The sequence below is a fragment of the Diceros bicornis genome, chromosome 1, assembly GCF_020826845.1.
Source record: "Diceros bicornis minor isolate mBicDic1 chromosome 1, mDicBic1.mat.cur, whole genome shotgun sequence".
NCBI classification, from domain to species: domain Eukaryota; kingdom Metazoa; phylum Chordata; class Mammalia; order Perissodactyla; family Rhinocerotidae; genus Diceros; species Diceros bicornis.
Genome location: NC_080740.1, coordinates 10586194 through 10606813, shown reverse-complemented (window position 1 = coordinate 10606813; position 20620 = coordinate 10586194). Strand labels below are relative to the sequence as shown.

At 41.1% G+C, this 20620-nt stretch overlaps 1 non-coding gene across 1 annotated transcript; it reads left to right on the top strand.

Moving 5' to 3' along the window:
- The first annotated feature begins 20304 nt into the window (after positions 1-20304).
- LOC131410427 (U6 spliceosomal RNA) lies at positions 20305-20411 on the top strand. Its single transcript, XR_009221250.1, has one exon. It is a non-coding gene; the product is annotated as a U6 spliceosomal RNA (small nuclear RNA).
- Positions 20412-20620: the final 209 nt, after the last annotated feature.

Below are 20620 nucleotides of genomic sequence, written 5' to 3'. Positions count from 1 at the left end.
TGCCTCCTGAATTGGCAAATATTAACAGCTCATCCCACTTCGACCTTCAGTTCAAACATAGTTAACTAGAGATTCTCTCCACTGAAGCCTCCTTCCTTGTACATTTCAGTAGCCTCTGTACAAATAAAGGCTCATTAAGAAGATGGGGGTTTTGTCTTCTCACCGAGGACATGTTTAATAATCCAATCTTTACAATACTTCTGCTGTTCTAGATAGTGACATCCAACAGGATAGATTCTGGACCTCCTTCCTATCTCTCAAAACTGGGGACTGACAACTGTTTTTCTAGGAGCTACTTTCGAGCCACACCGTATGTGCATTTAAATTTCACCAAATTTAGGCATACAGACTTGAGTTTGCAATTGAGATTGCAATTGAGGGCAATCCTGCCTGTCCTCCATGCAATGAGAAAATGCCCCAGAGATGGGAGAGACAAATCTACTTTTCCCTTGAATTTGATTGGAGTATTTAAAAATACATATTTTTGGAATAGCATGGCCCCTAAAAGCAAGCCAGCCTCTTCATCTGGTGCTCATCTGCTTGAAATTCAGAAGGAAAACTGGCTCCATCTTGGTTTCCAACAGAGTATCTTCCTTAAAGCTTTCCAAGAATATTTTATCTCTCTGTGATTTTCACTTACTCACTGCCTTTGGAATTTAATCCCCTCTCTAACATGTGATTCTACTGTAGTCCATTCTTGACGGGAGTTTTGATAAATCATTGTGGTTCATGACCTATCATGACATTCATGACAATTTATTGTCATGAATCAATAAATAAAAGCAGTCAAATGAGGAACTCTACCATTTCTCCTCTCTCAGACTCTCCCTGAAAACTCCTGGGGAGCCTGGGAGCTGAGTCACCCTAAGAGATTCAGAAGTATGAGTAGAAGACAGTGATCAAGTGTCTGGAGGGTGACGCAGTCTCCTCAATGAAAGAAAGGCATCAAATCCATTCAGCCAGCTAAGTAGCTTCATAAGATTTCATAAGAATTGCTAATTCTATGCTTTTAAAACACTTCATCAGTGTCATTCCTGAATAGCCCTCAAAAGAAGCAGCATTTAGATGGTTCCAAAAGGCAGTAATACTATTTCCTGGCTACGCTACTGATCTTGGATACTGAAGTGGCCCTATCATCTTTGTTTGAGGTTTGCTTTTGGTGTCTCCCTCCAAAAACACATCAGATGGAACCTGAGAGTTCACTTCATTCAATAGGGCATGGGCAGGATGGAGCCTGTGATGAAGACAGAACAGCCACATGTGAGGGAGCTCTATCTGGATCTCAGTAGAGATAACAAACATGTCCAGAGATTTACAAAGAAAAGAAGAGACAGCAAACATTGGTGCAATAAACTCAACACAAGCAAGGTAGTAAATTCAAAGGCTGACTCTGTTAAGACTGCATAGATCTATGTCATGGCAGATAAAGTATCCCTTGAGAAATGAGGCTAAAACTATTACAGAAAAAAAGCCTAAAATGACTAAGGGAAAAGATTCTAGAAGTAGAAAGCTCCAATTTGAGAGGAGGAGAGAGTCTTAACCAATACAAATAATTAAGGAGGAACTTCATGGAGAAAAAGAAAAAAAAAAAATTACATTTGATATGTTGTTTGCAATTTTCCCAACATCTTCAACCCAGAAAAATGTGGTTAGTGCATCTGGCACCCTTGTCATCTGCATATTCCTTGGAGCCTGACACAGAGCTTGGAGCCTGAGAGGCAGACGGCCTTCTGTCAAACACACAGGAATGTCCTGGCCAAGTGGCCCAGGGAGGGCTGGGAGCAACGTTGTAAGATTTCTTTAAAGTGATCTAATTTTTTTATCCTTACTTTTGGAAGAATAATACAGAAAATAGCATCTACTTTAACCCTGGAAATCACTAAGAAGGGAAGCCAGTGGCAAAGCAAGAACTACCCATTATAGACCACAGTAGCATCTCTTGTTAAATAGCAGCTCTGTCATCCAAGCCTTTCCAACGTGGGAAAGTGGTGTTTGCAATGTGGCATCATATGTAAAACATCGGCGTTCACTGGTTGATCTGCAGGAATGGGGAGAATCACAGCGTCTATAACAGAACCACAGTTATTACCTACAAGCTACGACAGCAACTAATTTTGTTCCTCAGTATTCAGTACCCTCAATACCCAATACCCTCAATACACGATACCCTCAATCCTTGATACCCTCAATACCCAATACCCTCAATACTCAATACCCTTGATACCCAATACCCTCAATACTCAATACCCTCAATACCCAGTCATCTAAATATTCATTTAAACTTGACTCCTGTTTGAAGGTTCTCGAAGACTGTCATTATAAAGCTGAAATGAATTCCAAATTTGTAGGCAGGATTTTCCTTTAAATAACAAGTCTATTTCTGCAAGGTGAATTCATATATTCTGAGAACAAGGAGGGCATTTTACACAAAATCCCCCTGAATTCTTCTGCACATGATAGGCTATGCTGCAGTAACAAATAAACCCTAAAATCTCAGTGGCTTAACAAAATGAAGATTCTTTTCTGTCTCAGGTAAAGTCTGATGTGAGTGGGGCAAATTTCCCAGGGCAGCTCTCCTTCATTCGGTAGCTCAGGGGTCCAGGTTTTTTCCACCTTCCCTTAAGCAAAGGACAAGAGATGGAGAAAGAACACTGACTTTTAACTTCTACTCACAGTCCATTGGCCGAAATTGGTCACACGGCCTTAACTGCAGGGAGGACAGGAGATTTAGAAAAGCACAGGAAATATTTAGTTTGTACTAATTGTCTTTGCCATATTCACATTCCCACAGTTATTTGTCTGAAGCTGAGTGGGATTAGGGTTGAGGAGCTTCAAGGAAGATGCAAGGGTTGCTCTCTATGTAGGCTATGTGGCTAGGAGGTCCCTTCTGTGGGATGAGATGGGAGGGGAGGGGCTAGGAGAAGACTTCCTTAAAAAAGTGCTCTCTCCCTTGCCCCATGACTAAAATTTCTACACTATTCTAGTACTTGGGTTAAGACATTTAAGGTTGCTTTATTTTTTAATTTTTTTAAACCACTTTATTGAAGTATGGCTGGTGTACAAAAGGCTGCACACACTTAATGTATACAACTTTTCAATGCATCTTTTCTCATTTCTGTGCTCTACTAGCATGCTATAACCTCTCAGATTCCAGAGCTCTCATAAAGGTATTTTTGTCCAGGGATGGTTGTTAAATCAGTGTTTCTGTGAGGGGACAAGGGCTGGGACCTCCTATTCTGTCGTCTTGCTGACGTCACTCAAGACTGCTTTTAAAATACAAATATTATCGAAGAGGAACACGCTTTGAGCTAGGCTATTTACCAAATAAGGACTCTTAAAGGGGCAAGTGAGAAATGAAATTCCTCACTGGGTGAAGGGCCACAGGCTCACCTCCTGAGATCAAGGCTCATGCTATGGACACTGGCCTTGGTCACCCAAGGGCACAGACAGATGATGTCAGGAGGAAGAACCACTTGCAGACGAACGAACGGTGGCCTTTCTCTATGCTCCCACTGACTTGACATCTGCCATTAACATCTTAACTGGAGCTGGTTCATGAGTTGATCTTACCAGACATTTTGCTGGCCTCTGAAGAGTAGAAAAAATGACATAGTAAGTTAGATTGAGAAGCAGCATGTTGTGGTTGCAAGCACATGAGCTGACAATCAAACAGACATGGGTTCATATCAGTAGTTCCCCTAATTACTAGTGATGTAAGTTGGGCAATTTGCTTAATGTATATGAGCCTCGTGTGTAAATGAGAACGATATCCTCTAATACAGTTTAAAGGTTATTGAGAGGATAAAATCATGTCAAACTTCCTGGCTCAGAAAAGGTACTCAATGGATTTAACTTCCTTTCCAGATTGTTCCTGGAGAGAAGGAGACAAGGAAAAGTTGAGCTTTAACCTTAACAAACCAGGGTAAGACTTGGAGTGGAAGAACGCTAGAGTAACACTGAGCGACTAGATAACTGGTCACAGGGGGAAGAGACTGCAGGAAAAGGGAAGGGAGAGGGACATAGGACAAACTTGGCCAAATCCACATTTGGGGGCAGACCCGTCCTACTCTTCAGTCTGATTCTCATCCTCATTCATCATGCTTTCAGTGAGAACTGGTAGAAATGAAGATAAATTAGCCTCAGAAAGACACTGAGTTTCGCTAAAATATTTACAGAGGCTTTTGTATCCATATACATCTGACCTTTAATGTCCCACATAGAGTGATGCCTCTGGGGCACACACCTGGCTGTCAGTTACTAGGAAAATGAGGAAGGCACTTTGACCATCAAAATAAGGCTCAAGAGAAAAGAATTTACTTCCCGGACCTTAAGATCCCATTTTTCTTGCAGTGTCTTAAATTATGCAAACATGGGGAAACATCTTTAACTAAACAGTGTATTGGCTTAGTTTTCAAATCAAAATTTTATTAAGTATTCCAGGAAATACCTCCAGAGACTCTTAAAATTATTTTTTTAAATATCCTGTTCTATGATGCTCCTTTTGCTAAACATTACATGAATTAGTGAATTGCTGAAGGAAATAATCCCATTTTTGAAGTAAATCCTTCATTATACAATAATACACTTGCTCCAGAAAAATCTTTTAGCCAAAAATTAGCTGCTCACAATGTAAAAAATAATAATAATAATTATAAGTCTTCAAGTTGCTTGTATTTAGGCATACTGGATTTTACCTACAATTCAATCATGATAGCCTTTCGGACTGGAGGTGGAATTTTTTTTAATTTATTAGTTCAAAAACTAATCTATGACTGCCTTTCTTACAGGAATTTGCCCTGCTGCAGAATTATACAGGAATCTGTGGAAGGCAGATAAAAAGAATAGTTCTCTAAAATATAGATTAAAAGTAGACAATCCATTAAAAAAATATATATCGCAGTGTAAGCGGTTTTGCATATGACTCTCACTAGTCACAGTGCCCTAGAATAATGCAAGTCCTTCAAGCACTGCTTTGAGGTGCTTCCTGAAAATCAAGATAAAAGCAAAAATACTGTTCTCTCCAGAAACAGTGGATTCATGATCAGATTTAATAATTTGACTGCATCATTAACCAGACATGTGACACTGGAAAAATCATTTAACGTTTTTGATCCTCATATTTCTTACCAATAAAACAAAAAAAAAAAATAAGTTGTCCTTCACAGGATTGTTGTAAGATGAAGTATGATGATGTGAAATTATCCACCACTGCCTTGGGGTAGTGGACATTCAATTACTCTTTGCTTCATATTAATCCATTTTGTCATTTTTATTGAAACTGCGCTTTTAGATATGCTCTTTAACCACTGTCATCTGGGTCCTTTTATTTATGAAATCTCTATAAATAAAAATGGAGTTACTACATGATATGAAAACCACTGGGTAGATAGTATATCGGGACGGTCTGACAAATTATAAGCTACATACTATTTAAAAAATTCACTTTGGAGGGCCTGGGAATGGGAGCTTAGAGGGATGACTCCATGTTTTCCAGAAGAGCTGAAACTGGGGCACTACAGGCCAGTAGGTCTATTAGTTGGAAGACATCTTAAACTGTGAGCCTCAAATTCAAAGTCACAAGAGCAGTCTCTCAGAATTTGTAATCATCAAGAGGCTTCTCACATGGGCAAACTGTATGTTTAACAAAGGTTAATAATTTTCCTTGGCAATGTGGCTAGAGGCAAACGTAATGTATGCAGATCTCTTGGTTCTTATGTGTAAATTACTTTTGCTCATGAATTCCAAATAGGAACACTATATCCTAACAAAACATCACTCTAAAGAACCAGTCAACTTTGGGATGGATGTTACTCCAAATCAGAACCCCATTAGAATCATGAGAGGTGGTAATAAATAAGAATGACCCTCCCTCCCTAGTCTTTGAAGGAATGTGCAACAGTTACTCAATAAGCAATCCTGGTTTCTCTTGGGTGCCCAGTGAAAGGGCACCAGACACACATCCAGTCAGAGTTGTGGATTGTGGCTGCCCATAATTGAAGGCTTTTGACCTAGGCATCAGAGAGATCTGTTTAATTCTGTGTCATCTAGGGAGCCGCTACTTAAAGCTACTTGTGATTTGTTTTGGCTCTTACTACGTTGAGTAGGGGAGTTGGTGGTGGTTGCGCTGGTTCTTGGTGAACGGGTGTTTTTTCTTTTGCTTGTTTATTTTGGTTTGAGATTTTTTTGTCCTGGGAATGGAGGATAAATACATTGTGTATACCATCATAGCTCAAAACTCACCCTGACAAGTGGGCACCTTAAGCCTTTCATTATTATTGATTGTCCGTTATTCTATGCCCTTCCTGGCTGGATCTTGGAAATCTTCCCTGATGAACTGTCCATTTTCCCCTGCGTTGGAGCCTCCTTGGAAAAATAAAAATAATTAATATGGAAGATGGCAACAAGACTCAGTGGATACAGTGATGGACTAGAAATGCTCACCTAATAGCTGCTCTACCGTATTTCTTGCAGTGAGTCTCCCTCCCTAAACACACAGTCTTTGAAAACTGTTTGCTCCAGTCGCTGTGCTGTGAATCTTTCTGTTTAGTGTGAGGCATAAGACACACTCATACTTAACCACAACACAATATTAATAGCACCTTCTGTCCTATAATAAATTTCAATACTCTAGTGCTTCATGATCTCTTTGATCCTCACAAATATCCCGGGAGGGAATTATGGTATTATTCCCATTTTGTAGATGAGAAAGTAGAGACTCCAAAGAGTTAAGGAACTTGGCCAAGGCCAGCCAACAAAGAAATGGAAAAGTCTGGAATAGAATTTAATCTCCCATGTCTAGTCCTGTGCCTACAAGAGTCCCATGCGGGCTCCCCAGCAATCCATTCTGATGATGACAAACTGATACATGGACCTGGAGAAGAGAGAAATGACTTACAGCTTGAGAAAGTGGAAAAGAAGCCCTGCTTACTCACTGTTTCATAAACAAATATCCTATGCCCCCCTTGAAGTCTGTGGGGCAGCACTGGGTCTCAGTAATAACAGTGTGATCGCTCTTTGTTGAGAAATAATTAATACCAGACACACTGCACGGTAAAATATATAAACACATACAATCTTATTTAATTCTCACAATAATCCTATGAGGTAAGGATCATCACCCTCATTTTCCAAATGACGACATTGAGGTACAGAGAAATTAAATAATTCGCATGGGGTTATACAACCTGCAAATGACAACAAATGTCAACACCACAGCTCCCACGAGCTACACTAACCACCACACAATGACACCCCCAGTGCTAAGAGCTGCACACAATGCAAATGCACAAACATTTGGCTGAGGCACAACAGGGCCTGCTCACTCTAAATGTGAAGCCTAATGCAGAATGCTGTGTTTTACTCACACACACAAAGTTCATTTATATTATCATTCATAATAATATCATTATTCTAGAGCAGAAAGATGCTCTAGAAACCAGTGTCCATTTCTACCTTGTAGGAGCATGAGGAATAGATATAATTTGGGGTTAATAAAATGTGGAGAAACCATGCCAGGCAGAAGAAAGGCCCTGTTGTTCTGCAACTGTGGCACAGGACAGGCTAAAGGGCTCCTCACCGTATCACCCTCCTCTCTTCCCCCTGGGCAGCTCATGCTCACCTCAGGGCGTCTCCCCAACCTCTCAGTACTCCAAGGACTGGCAGAATGTCGAGAACAAGGAAGCAGATTTGGGCTGTAAGAGTTTTAATAACTCAGATTATTTCTAAGAAATGTTATGAAATCACATTCTCTGATTTCAAATAGGATATATGCTTATCTCTAGGGTCACATTGGACAATTTGATAAATTGCTCTGCTTACCCCATACAGTCCTACAATTCATTTTACACATAAGCGTTAGTTGCTGTTATTTCAATACTACTGGCTCTCATGTTTTGCCAACTTGTACGGGCCTGTACATTTGTGGTTTAACTCAGTCTTCTGTTCATTTCCATTGTTGGCACTATTTAGATGGTTGCATTAGCACTCAGATTTAAAGGGAAGCAAATTAGCCTCATCTTTACTGTTAATGACTACCATTGTGCCTTGTTTCAGATACATCTGGGAATGAGGAGTGTGATTCTTTTCTAGTCTTCCTCCAGAAAGTTGATACTGTAATTGAGAGCCTGGCAAATAGTCACTGTTGGGGTGGAAAGCAGGGCTCTGTCCTGGGTCAGCTTGTGGTCAGCTCATGGTCAGCAGAGACCCCAGTCTGGGGTCTTAGACAGATTCTGTGGCCCCATGCTAGCCACGGATAGACCGCTAAGCTTTCAAAGCATAACTTTCCTGAAAGATATGAGAAGAGACTAAATCTGTGTAGGTTTATAAGGTATAGAACTGGAAATTGATCTTCATTTATTATCATATACTGTAGTCAGGACTCTTCCATTGATCAGCAAATCCCTCCATAGATAACCAAATCCAAGAGTATTTTCATTACTTCTTGTTGACACAAAGCCCCTTTAAAAAATGCCTGAGGGCTTTCTGCCAGTATGTGGAGGTTCTTCCCAAACTTAGAGGCAAGTTTCAGAAAATTCCATGGATTGCAGAAGCCATTGCCCACAATCAAAAGTGATCTGGAGTCACTCCACCAGAAGTGAGAGAACCTAGAGTTACTCTGCAGAGAGGCAGGAAGCACACAAGAGATTTGGGAGGGAGGAAGGACACACGGACCTATATCATAGGACTATTTGGAAGATTCAATAAATTAATACATGGAGTGTGCTTAAAACACTGCATGGAGGAATACACAAGAAGTGTTAGCTATTATTACCATCATGATTGCACAAGGATCTATTTGACCAATGAGGAAACCAATGAGGCATTAAGAAGGCAAACAACTGGAATTTTAGTTCTTAAATTCTGCCTCCATTATAAACTTTTTGAGAACTAAGACCCTCAGCTCTGAATCCCTGGTACCTAGGACCGCCCTTCTGTCTTAGAGTAGCTACTCAGAGAACTAAGAACAGAACCACACCTGCCCTCAGCACTTCCACTTTTATTGATTAATATAGAACCTTGGGTCCCAGTCTTTTAGGATTTATGGAATTTTTCCCTGAAATCCATCTGACAGGTTATAAAAGAAAAATCCAAATGGTTAGTAAATGAGAGACCTGTTGCTATTATTAAGGTCTTGAGCCTCGTTTTGGTATTTGAAATCAATTGGCAGATTGAAAATTAACTAGAAAAAGGAATTTATGTAAGATATATAGAAGAAAATCTACAGCTACGTAAATCTTTCCTATAAAATTTCAGTTAAAAGAGGTCAAAGAAAAGGTGAAGTATTTGAATAGAGCCTTTTTTTTAGCAAGAGATAAGAGTAGAATACCAAAGCAAGATTTGATTCCTGGGAAGTTCCGAACTAATCAGTGTCCACAAAACCAGAACAGCCCCCGCTTAATGGGTGATGACTGATTTTTCCCAAAATTTGAACAAACAGTCCCACTCTGATACAACGGGGAAGTCTGCAGGTGTCTGGTTTCCTTTGAGGAATCCTGAGGAAATGTTGCCAAAAAAATGTAAAGGCTGCCTTTGGCCGAATATTAACACCATTTACATCACAAAAGCCCACAACCTAATCCAACAAGCAAACTACTCTCAACCCCAGGAAAGCCAGAAAACAAAAGCATTTGAAAAAGCCAATGTCCAGGCAACATTTCCTGGAAAAGCTGCAAAGATTAAATGCTTTCAATCCATTGAAAGCCAGTCTGTTCCCAGATTTCATCTCCTTGGCTACATTTTCAGAATTGCCATGTATGTATCCTTCTTCAGGTCAGGGATTGGCTTTAACTTTCTACAGCCTTGGACTTAATTAGGAAGAGAACTTTAGAGAAAGGGATAAATTAGGAGTTCTTTTTTTTTTTTTTTTTTTTAATGAGAATGTTTTTCTCTTTCCTCCAGGAGTATGGTCTCTGGGGCCCCTGAGATACTCACATCTTTCTAGTTCAAGGAACATGAACTCATAGTCCCATTAAAAAAATTAAAAAAAAAAAAAAAAAGATACTAGCACTCAGATTGGCCACAGCAGGGAAATTACAGAGTCTGAAGGCCATCTTTGGATGTAGGAGGTTTTCTCGGTGGGAAATGAATCCACTGGTGATTTATACACAAATAAGGCAAAAGAAGGCTGATCTAGAAATTCTGTTCTGTCCCAGTAATTGTTCACAGTTACTTGCTCCACTGCATTGCCAATCTGGGGTAGGTAGAAACTGTCCCACCGTGTCAAAGACCTGTCAGTGGCACTGAGTTAAAATCAAGACTCATCCAACTAGCGGCTTACTCCCTTTCTACTACTTATGTACTTATGTATGGTTCATTTCCTTCCACGGGCCAAAGTGCCAAAGTCAATTTTCCCAGCTCATCTCCATCAGATCACAAGCTCTCCTTTGTCTCCTTTCTGGCTCCACTAAGCTCAGTCAGAGAAATCGATTCTCAAATTACTCCAATGATAAAACCTTTTGGCTGCTAGTAATTCTGGTGAAGTCTCACACTCGTTTTCAGAGTTTCTGCACATGTTGTTTTTAGTAACCCATTCCTGTATTTCTCTCTTGGACAGAACATTCATTTTTCTCTGCTTTTCATCTCTTCTTCAAACCCCTCCCACCTCTTCTTTATATCTTTATTTCTGTGATTGTCCTTATGTTATATATTTCAAACAAGGGGAAAGTAATAAAGGAAATTTGATTACTCAGTGATAGAATAGTTTAGAAGCCAAATAGGGATCACTGAGACAGCCCAGAGATTAGCAACACAGAAAACCACTACCACCTCGAGTGGACACAGGATTAGCAGAGCCCAGAAACCAGCAAAGCTGCAACCACAGCAGCCCGTCCAGCAGGATAGGGAGCCACGGAAGAGACAGCGTCACTGCTGGGAACATCAACCAAGGCAGAACGAGGGTAAAATACACTGGTTCCCCTCTCCCACCTTCCAGTCTCCCATCGGCTTCTCTTTGGTTGAACTCAGCTGGAAGCCTGGGAAACGCAGTTTACATGGTTAGCCTCCCAATCACAGAGAAGGGCAAGCAACGAATGTGAGAGCAAAGAGTCCAATGATTGACCAGCACAGTCCCTAAGCTAATATCTACTTAGTCCACATAAAGAACAATGCCTCCAATCCCTGCTCACAATATGTTCACTGTGAATGTTTAACTAAAGTCATAAACAGATTTTGGAGTTAAACTCTGCCCCTTTCAAAGCTAACGTTCTATGGTTATTCATTTCTAAGACATAAAGAAGTAGCCCTTGTTGCTCCCAATGGCACCACTCACTTGGCACAGTACCACCCTGTGCTAATCAAATATTCCTTCAGAAATATTTTTTGAGAATCTACTAACCCCAGGGCCAGGTACCAGGAAATAGATAAGATCACAAGGCCTTTAAAATGTCATTGGGGAGATTAGATAGTCCAAGTAAATTACTAGTGTAGGATAGTGGTTCACAAGATATCAAAAGGTAGATGAGAAAAGCCAAGTGAGCAGTGGGCAAGCCAGAAGGAGCAGCTTTGGGAGAAGTAGGGTTTATGCTGGTTGAGGAGGAAGGATATGATTTGGTTTGGTAGAGAGCAGCAGCTCAGGAAGAACTATGGGGACAGATGACACTGATTGTTATGACATTTTAGAAAATTTTGTCCACAGAAATTCCTTTCCTCTGTTTTTCTTTTCTTTTCTTTACCTTTTCTTTGGAGATCAACATACTTCCAGATATTAACATCTCCACACTACCTAGGGCTGTGCTAGGCTCTTGGCTGGCGACAAGTACCTGACAATACAAGAATGATGTAAATTCAAGTTTACTAGAAGAGCATGGCTGGATTAACATCCTATGGGATTTGTGTCACTTCTTTCTTTACACATTTATTTTATCTCTGCTGTTCAACACATAGTCCTTCAAGAATATTTATTGAGCAGACTAAGTTGACACAGAATACTGCCAATTCCAATGGACACTACCCCATATGCATTTTATTTGACATTTCTACAGCATTTGACACTATTGAACTTTCTTCTCTAGAGACGTTTCCTTCTTGGCTTCCTTGACACTATATCCTCCAGATTTCTCCCCCACTGTCTATTGTTCACTCTGCCTCCTTCAAGGGCTCTTCTCCCTCTACTTGTATTTTAAATGCTACTCCCCAGGGATTTGGTCTCAGGACTCTTTTCATCTTATGCTACTTATGTGCTCCCATGTGACCTCATTCCCCACCCATGACTTTAGCTACCCCTCTACACAACTGTGGCTCCCAAATTCGTAGTTTGAATTCCAATTCTCTCCTGAGATCCTGGCCCAAACATGCAACTGGTTATTGGGTATCTCTAACTGAATGGTAATTGAATGTCACAAATAAGAACTGTGGATTGTATGCCCTAAATATTTCTCTAATCCACCCTTCCTTTCTATTCCCACTGTCATCATTTCAATGAATTATCATTTCTTGTCTGGATTTCCTGCTAATGTTCCCCTTCCTCCAACCTTTCCCTCTGCTAGTCTCACTATTGCCTGACATTCCTGAAATACAAAGCTGATCACCTCATTCCTCTGCCAAATCATGTTTTGAAAGTTCATGTTGCCAGCCCCCAACCTTCCCACCCCAACATTTGCAGGGCCTGGTGTAGGAGTAGAAATGGAGGTCCATTTACCATATACCTATGATATGAAATCTATTAATCAAGCTAACAAGCTGTGAAATACATTCTATTTCTCATACTGACAAATATACTTTCATAACTCAGAATGCCTGGTTCAGATTTATACTTCTCAGGCTCTGCAATGTTCCCCACCAGTACTTAGCTGCATATATAGAGCCTTGCCCTGACCCAGGATCCTCTCCTTCACTGGCTCCATCTAGTATGCCAGGTGTCTCATGTACATATGTAGATACTCTGGCCCACAATCTCAACCTCTGCCCACATTCCCCTGAAACAGCTATCTCTTCCCTATCCCCCAGGCCTAGCAGATGCACACAAATGTCCTCAGGAAGACAGGCTCAGGGGAGAGGCTGTGCAGACCTAGAATTCCAGAATCCCAGGTGTCATGTAAGGTTACCTGATCTAAAAGGGAGAGGGCAACATACTGTGGACGAGTCTATCCCTTTGGCCTTGCAAACTTCTCTCCCTGTGTGGAAGGAACATAACTAGGTTCTATAACATTATTTATACCATATTGTAGTTTTCTATTTACTTATCTCTCTCTCTCATGACACTGTGAGCTATTCAAAGGGATTGTGTCTTTCTTCTTTTTAATACTACATCTTTTCATTGGTGGTCTTCAAACTAGATTACACATAGATACCTCTGAAAGTACACAAAGATTTTCCAAGAGAAATACAGGCACTTGGACCATAAATTCATGGGAATCAATTTCCAGGTCTTCAATTTTCATAAGTATATTTTTCTCAAAATTGATTTGCCTGAGAACCCACTCGTGTTTTTCTTTTCCATTTTTGCTTCCATAGACGCCCTTCTCTCTCTTTACCATATAAAAATAAACCTCTTCCTCCATCCCAAGCTGTACTATCATGCATTACCCCCAAGGAAATGTAGTACATTACTCCAGGGAACCAAGCAGTGTTTGTCAATTTCTGCGGTATAAATACTCCCGCAATTTCAAGCTACCACCATGGTGGCTGATTCCACGCTACAATGTGATGTCACTGAGCTCAGTGTTGGAAAGAGATGAGCAAAATTAGCTCTTGCAAATTAGCACACCACTGTGCCATGACTACAAAAAATTTTAATCGTCATCTCGAGTACCCCATGACACAATGGGGAGGAGGGCACAGAGACTATTTGCAAACCCAGTTTCATTACTTGTGAGCCGTTAGCAACTTACTTGAACTTTCTGGATTTCTTCAACAGTATATTCTGTGTAATAGTATTTTTGTTGCAGTATTATTCTGTAGAAGAAAAAGGTTAAGTACGTGAAAATGCTTAGCACAATACAGTAGTCCCCCCTTATCCACGGTTTCAGTTACCTGAAGTCAACTGCAGTCCAGAAGCAGATAATCCCCCCTCTGACGCATTATCAGGTCAACAACAGCCTAATGCTACGTCACAATGCCCACCTTGTTCACCTCGCTTCCTCTCATCACTTAGGCATTTTATGATTTCACATCATCACAAGAAGAAGGGTGAGTACACGACAATAAGATACTTTGAGAGACAGAAGAAGAGAGACACCACATTCACATAACTTTTATTAGAGTATATTGTTGTAATTGTTCTATTTTATCATTAGTTATTGTTGTTAATCTCTTACTGTGCCTAATTTATAAATTAAACTTTACCATAGGTATGTATGTACAGGAAAAAAAACACAGTATTTAGGATTTGGTACTATTCAAATCCACTGGGGGTCTTGGAACATATCTCCTGCAGATAACGGGAGACTACTGTACCTGACACAGGGAATCAGTGAATGTCAGTGACCTTTCCCTTCTGTTTTCTCCTCTTCAAATGGCTGCCTACAATGCTGGACTAAGCTAATCATGAAAGAGAACGTCCCCCTCTTCCTCCCCTGCCACTCTCATGTTCCCGCTTCCTCACTGCCCTGCCCTACTGTCCCACCCTGAGCACAAGGTCCTCAGGCCTTTCTGCAGAGTCCCGACTACCTGAGGCACCCATTCCATGGCATTCCCCAAAAGACCCAGATTTTGCATATCCCTATCTGCTTCCTCCCAGCCAAAAGTCTGAAATTCTGTTACCATTTCTTCAGTATAGCTATGTGGTTAAGAGATGTTGTGAAAAATAAGATCATCTTTTGTCATTCCTTAAGGCACAAAGGCTTGATTGCAAACACACAAGTTAGACATGCACACATCATACTTTCTTTTCGGGCCTTCAGAAAATGTAGTCTTACTGCATGAGACAAAAGTACAAGACAAGATGTTGGACTTCTCTTAACTAATGACACAAGCTGGTCACAGAAAAATGTTACAATGTAATCTGTTGCACTGATTTACCATGGAGCCACGGATTGGCAAAATGAGAGCGCCATGTGTAAAAACAGCTGATAACAAACTTGGAAATGGGTCAGATGTTTCATAAATCATAAGGGTATATCAGTGTCTTGAGATTTTTAACTTTTCTTCTAGATTAGGTGACATTTGGCCTTCTCAAACTGGAGACAGATTTTTTTTCCCCAGAGCACTGTAACTGGAGAAAGACAAATCCTTTCATTACTGCTTACTAGCTTAATATCTATTTAATATCTCCAAAGCCTCCATTTTCTGTTATAAATAGTAATATGTAAAATACAGATGATGATAGTACTTACAATAAAAGCTAATATATATCTGGTGTCAGGCACTATTTGAAGGTCTTAGCATGAATTAAGTAATTTATCCTCATAATAAATTCAGTGAGGTAGGTGACTATTGTTAGCCCATTTTCTAGATGGGCTAGATAAAGAAACTGAGAGGTTAACTTCACCAAGATCACACTATTGGTAAGTAACAGAGCCAAGGTTTTAACTCAAACTTTGTATCTCTAGAAACAACTTTATTTTTGAGCTATATGGCCTCTCCTAAGCCTACTGAAGGTTTTATAAAGGGTTAAATGAGATAATCCACATGGAATATTTAGTACCATGCCTATAACCCTATTCTCCAGGGTTTCCACTCTGCAAAACTCTAAGAGACACCATTCATCGTGTGTTCTCGGAAGTGCCATACACAGAAAATGCAAATCTAGAATGGTGTTGTGCAAAGTAGCTACCCAGCCGCTCTCCCAAAGGTGATGCCGAGTGACGATTTCATCCGATAACATACTCCTGTCATTGTGTTTGCTCGAGTGTCATCCCACCCCAACTAGGCATGCTACATGTGTAAATCACCTGGAAGAGCTTTTAAGGACATGTGCAACCAGGGAAGGAAAGCTAGACTCCAGGATACCAATTAATAAGGGATGCCAAAGTAGCAGTCACTGTGGTACTGGTCACTGTGTCATCCCAAGATTGTCAAGTGGTGCCCTGACTCAGCGTACCACAGTGGACTCAGAGGAGCTCTTGGGATATTTGCATTATGAGGGATCCATGATACTCTCCACTCATAGAACACTGCATGACCTACTATCTCGAGGTAGTTCACTCTCTCAACATTAGACCACACCACGTTCCTTTCAATGACACTAAATCTTTGTGAAGCTGGGTTTCCCACCAGCATTGTGATAAAAAGCAAGTACCACAGGAAAATCAATGTAGAACAGGAAATGAGAGTGATGATGTCCAATCTGATTTCAACATTTGAGAAATTTAGCAGTGTCCAACAGGCACATAATCACATTGGTAAAAAATTGTGTATAAGAATGAAAAAATAGGGAGAAAGTTAAGATGGCGGCTAGGCAGACTCTGAACTCACCTCCTCCTACGGACACAGCCAATTTACAACTACTCTTAGAAAAATTACCCCTGATAGAGAACTGAAAACTGGATAAGAGGAACTCCTGCAACAAACGACAATCGTAATTGAGGTGGAAGAGGCAGAAACTCCCTTCTGGAGAGAAACAAATGCCACCTTCACAAGCCGCAGCACTTCACGGCTGCCCAGGAGCAGGCCAAAGGTCCGCAGCCCTCCCTGGAGGAGGGGGGACCTGAGCCGGGGAGCGGCCCCACTGTGGGCATTTTTTGGACCCAGCACAATCAAGACAAGTGGCATAATATCTGACTTTGCCTGCTACTAAAACATTGGGGAGTACCCCCAGAAAACCTGGTTCATAAAGAAATTAAAATCGGCTCTTAAAGGGCCCATGAGCAAACTCACCCGTTTCAGAAAGCATCCTAAAATCACCAGAAAGAAAGGTACACAGCCCTTTGGTGAAAAGAGACTCACCCGATAGGCTCTGAGTGCATCTTGGTGAGAGGTGAGACCCCTCCAGGGACTGGGACATTGGCAGCGGCCATTGTTGTGGCCTGGTGTGGGCGTGCTGACACAGACACTGGCAGACGCCACTGGAGTTCTCCGTGGGGCCTGCTAGCGCAGGGTCCACCCTATCCACTAGAGCACCGATCTAATCCAACTCAGCCAGGGCAGGCAGCCCACCCTAGGGACTGGCCCCACCCAACAACAAGCCCTCTGGCAACATGTGGTCCTGCTAAGGGAGCTGCCTGGATTCTCCATAGCCTTGGGACTGGGTCTACCTCTGTGGGCAGGGCGTGCACAAGGAGCAAGTGGAGAGTGTGAGAAGGTGGTGGAGTGTGTGGGGCTCCCACCTTGGAGACACTGGGTCCACTTTAGGAGGTCAGGGCGCGTGCATGGGGCAGGACTGTGAGGTCAGGGTGCGTGCATGGGGCAGGACTGTGTTGACTGTGTGTGTGGACCTGTGGGTGGTTGGGCTTGTCAGCAGCAGAAGACTTGTGCTTCTCAATGAGCCACATAGGGGGTTGGCCCCACCTTCCAAAGCCTGAAACAATTGGGTGCTCCTGTGCCTGAGGCCAGCCCCACCTGGCTACAATCCTCAGAGAGCTGACAAGAGACATAAAGGCTAGAGGCTTATAGCAATTGTAAGCCACTGAGCCTAACAACCTGCCACTCTGGGGGCCAACTCACTTAATAGAAATATGGCAATAGGAATGTGCTATTAGAACTTGCAGCCAACTGTGCTGGGGCTCCCCACACCCAATAAAGAGACTGAAGGGCCCACAACTACTACAAGCAGCTGAACATTACAACAGCTGGCCAGGGGCATAGCTCAGCCTCCCTGTGCACCTATGGGAAGAACAACCTCGCCACAACAGAAGGACACACGTAGCCCACATAGGGGTCACTCCTGGAACATTTGGAACAGAGGGAAGCACACTGCTGGGCCTCATAAGGCATCACTTATATAAGATCACCTCTCCGAGAGCAGGAGACATAGCTGAACTACCTAACACATAAACACAAGCAGAAGGAAAGAGGCAAAATAAGGAGGCAAAGGAATAAATTCCAAGTAAGGGAACAGGACAAAACCCCAGGAAAGAAACTAAGTGAAACAGAAATGAGCAACCTACCCAACAGAGAGTTCAAACAAAGAGTGTTAAGGATGCTCACTGATCTGGGGAGAAGAATGGATGAACTCAGTGAGAACATCAACAAAGAAATGGAAGATATAAAAAAGAACGAATCAGAAATGAAGAATACGATACTGGAAATGAAAAATTCACTAAAGGGACTCAAAAGCAGAGTAGAGGATATAGAAGAACAGATCTGTGAGCTGGACGAAAGACTAGAAGAAATCACCCAAGCTGAACAGATAAAAGAAAAAAGAACTAAAAAGAGTGAGGACAGTCTAAAGGTCCTCTGGGACAACATCAAGCACACTAACATCTGTGTTATAAGTGTCCCAGAAGGAGAAGAGCAAGACAAAAGGGCAGAGAATCTATTTGAAGAAATAATTGCTGAAAACTTCCCTAACCTAAGAAAGGAAACAGACATCCAGGTACAGGAAGCACAGAGAGCCCCAAACAAGATAAACCCAAAGAGGCCCACACCAAGACACATCACAATTAAAATGTCCAGAATTAAAGATAAAGAGAGAATCCTAAAAGCCTCAAGAGGAAGACAAGTTACATACAAAGGAAACCCTATAAGGCTATCAGCTGACTTCTCAGCAGAAACCTTACAGGCTAGAAGAGAGTGGCATGATATATTTAAAGCGCTAAAAGGAAAAAACCTGCAGCCAAGAATACTCTACTCAGCAAGGTTATCATTCAAAATGGAAGGAGAGATAAAAAGTTTCCCAGACAAGCAAAAATTAAAGGAGTTTGTCACCAAGAAACCAGTACTAAAAGAAATGCTAAAGAGACTTGTTTAAGGGGAAAAGAAAAGACCACAAATAAGAAAAATTATCTAATTCCATGATAAGAGGGTAACAGACACAAATGCACAAAAAAGAGGTTAGATATGATACCAAAAACATAAAATGTGGGGGGAGGGGAGTTAAAGAGTAGAGCTTTCAGATGGAGGTCAAACTAAAGAGACTATCAACTTAATATAGACTGTTATATACGTAGGTTATTATATATGAACCCCATGGTAATCACAAACCAGAAACCTATAATAAATACACAAAAAACTAAGAGAAAGGAACCCAAACATAATACTAAAGAAAGCCATCAAACCACAAGGGAAGAGAGCAAGAGAAGAAGAAAGGAACAGAGAAGAACTACTAAAACACCGAGGAAAAAGTTAAAAAATGGCTGTAAGTACATACTTATCAATAGCTACCTTAATTGTCAATGGACTAAATGCTCCAATTAAAAGGCACAGGGTGGCTGATTGGATAAAAAACCAAGACCCATATATATGCTGCATACAAGAGACACACTTCAGAACTAAAGACACTCACAAACTGAAAGTACAGGGATAGAAAAAGATACTCCATGCCATTGGCAATGAGAAGAAAGCTGGGGTAGCAATACTCATATCAGACAAAATAGACTTTAAAACAAAAACTGTAAAAAGAGACAAAGAAGGGCACTACATAATGATCAAGGGAATAATCCAACAAGAGGACATAACACTTTTAAATATCCATGCATCCAATGCGGGAGCACCTAAATATATAAAGCAATTATTAACAGACATAAAAAGAGAAACAGAGGGGCCAGCCCCGTGGCTTAGCGGTTAAGTGTGCACGCTCCACTACTGGCGGCCTGGGTTCGGATCCCAGGCACGCACTGACACACCACTCGTCCAGCCATGCTGAGGTGGCGTCCCACATACGGCAACTAGAACGATGTGCAACTATGACATGCAACTATCTACTGAGGCTTTGGGGAGAAAAAGGAGGAGGACTGGCAATAGATGTTAGCTCAGGGCTGGTCTTCCTCAGCAAAAAGAGGAGGATTGGCATGGATGTTAGCTCAGGGCTGATCTTCCTCACAAAAAAAAAATAAAATAAAAAATAAAAAAAGAGAAATAGTAGCATAATAATAGTAGGGGACTTTAACACTCCACTTACACCAACGGATAGATCATCCAAACAGAAGATCAATAGGAAACATTGGCCTTAAATGACACACCAAAACAGATGGACCTAGTAGATATATACAGAACATTCCATCCAAAAACCGAAGAATATACATTCTTTTCAAATTCACATGGAACATTCTCCAGGATTGTTCACATATTAGGCCACAAAACAAGTCTCCATAAATTTAAGAAGATTGAAATAATACCAAGCATCTTTTCTGACCACAGTGGTATGAAACTAGAAATCAACTATAGGAAGAAAATCAGAAAAGCCACAAACATGTGGAGATTAAACAAAATGCTAATGAACAACGATTGGGTCAATGAAGAAATCAAAGGAGAAATCAAAAAATACTTGGAGTGCTCGCTTCAGCAGCACATATACTAGAATTGGAATGATACAGAGAAGATTAGCATGGCCCCTGTGCAAGGATGACATGCAAATTCGTAAAGCATTCCATATTTTTAGAACTCACACAACTGAACAACAAAAAAACAAAAAAACGGATCAAAAAATGGGCAGAGGAAATGAACACACACTTCTCCAAAGAAGATATACAGATGACCAATAGGCACATGAAAAGATGTTCAACATCATTAATCATCAGGGAAATGCAAATCAAAACAACACTAAGATATCACCTCATGCCCGTTAGAATGGCTATAATCACCAAGA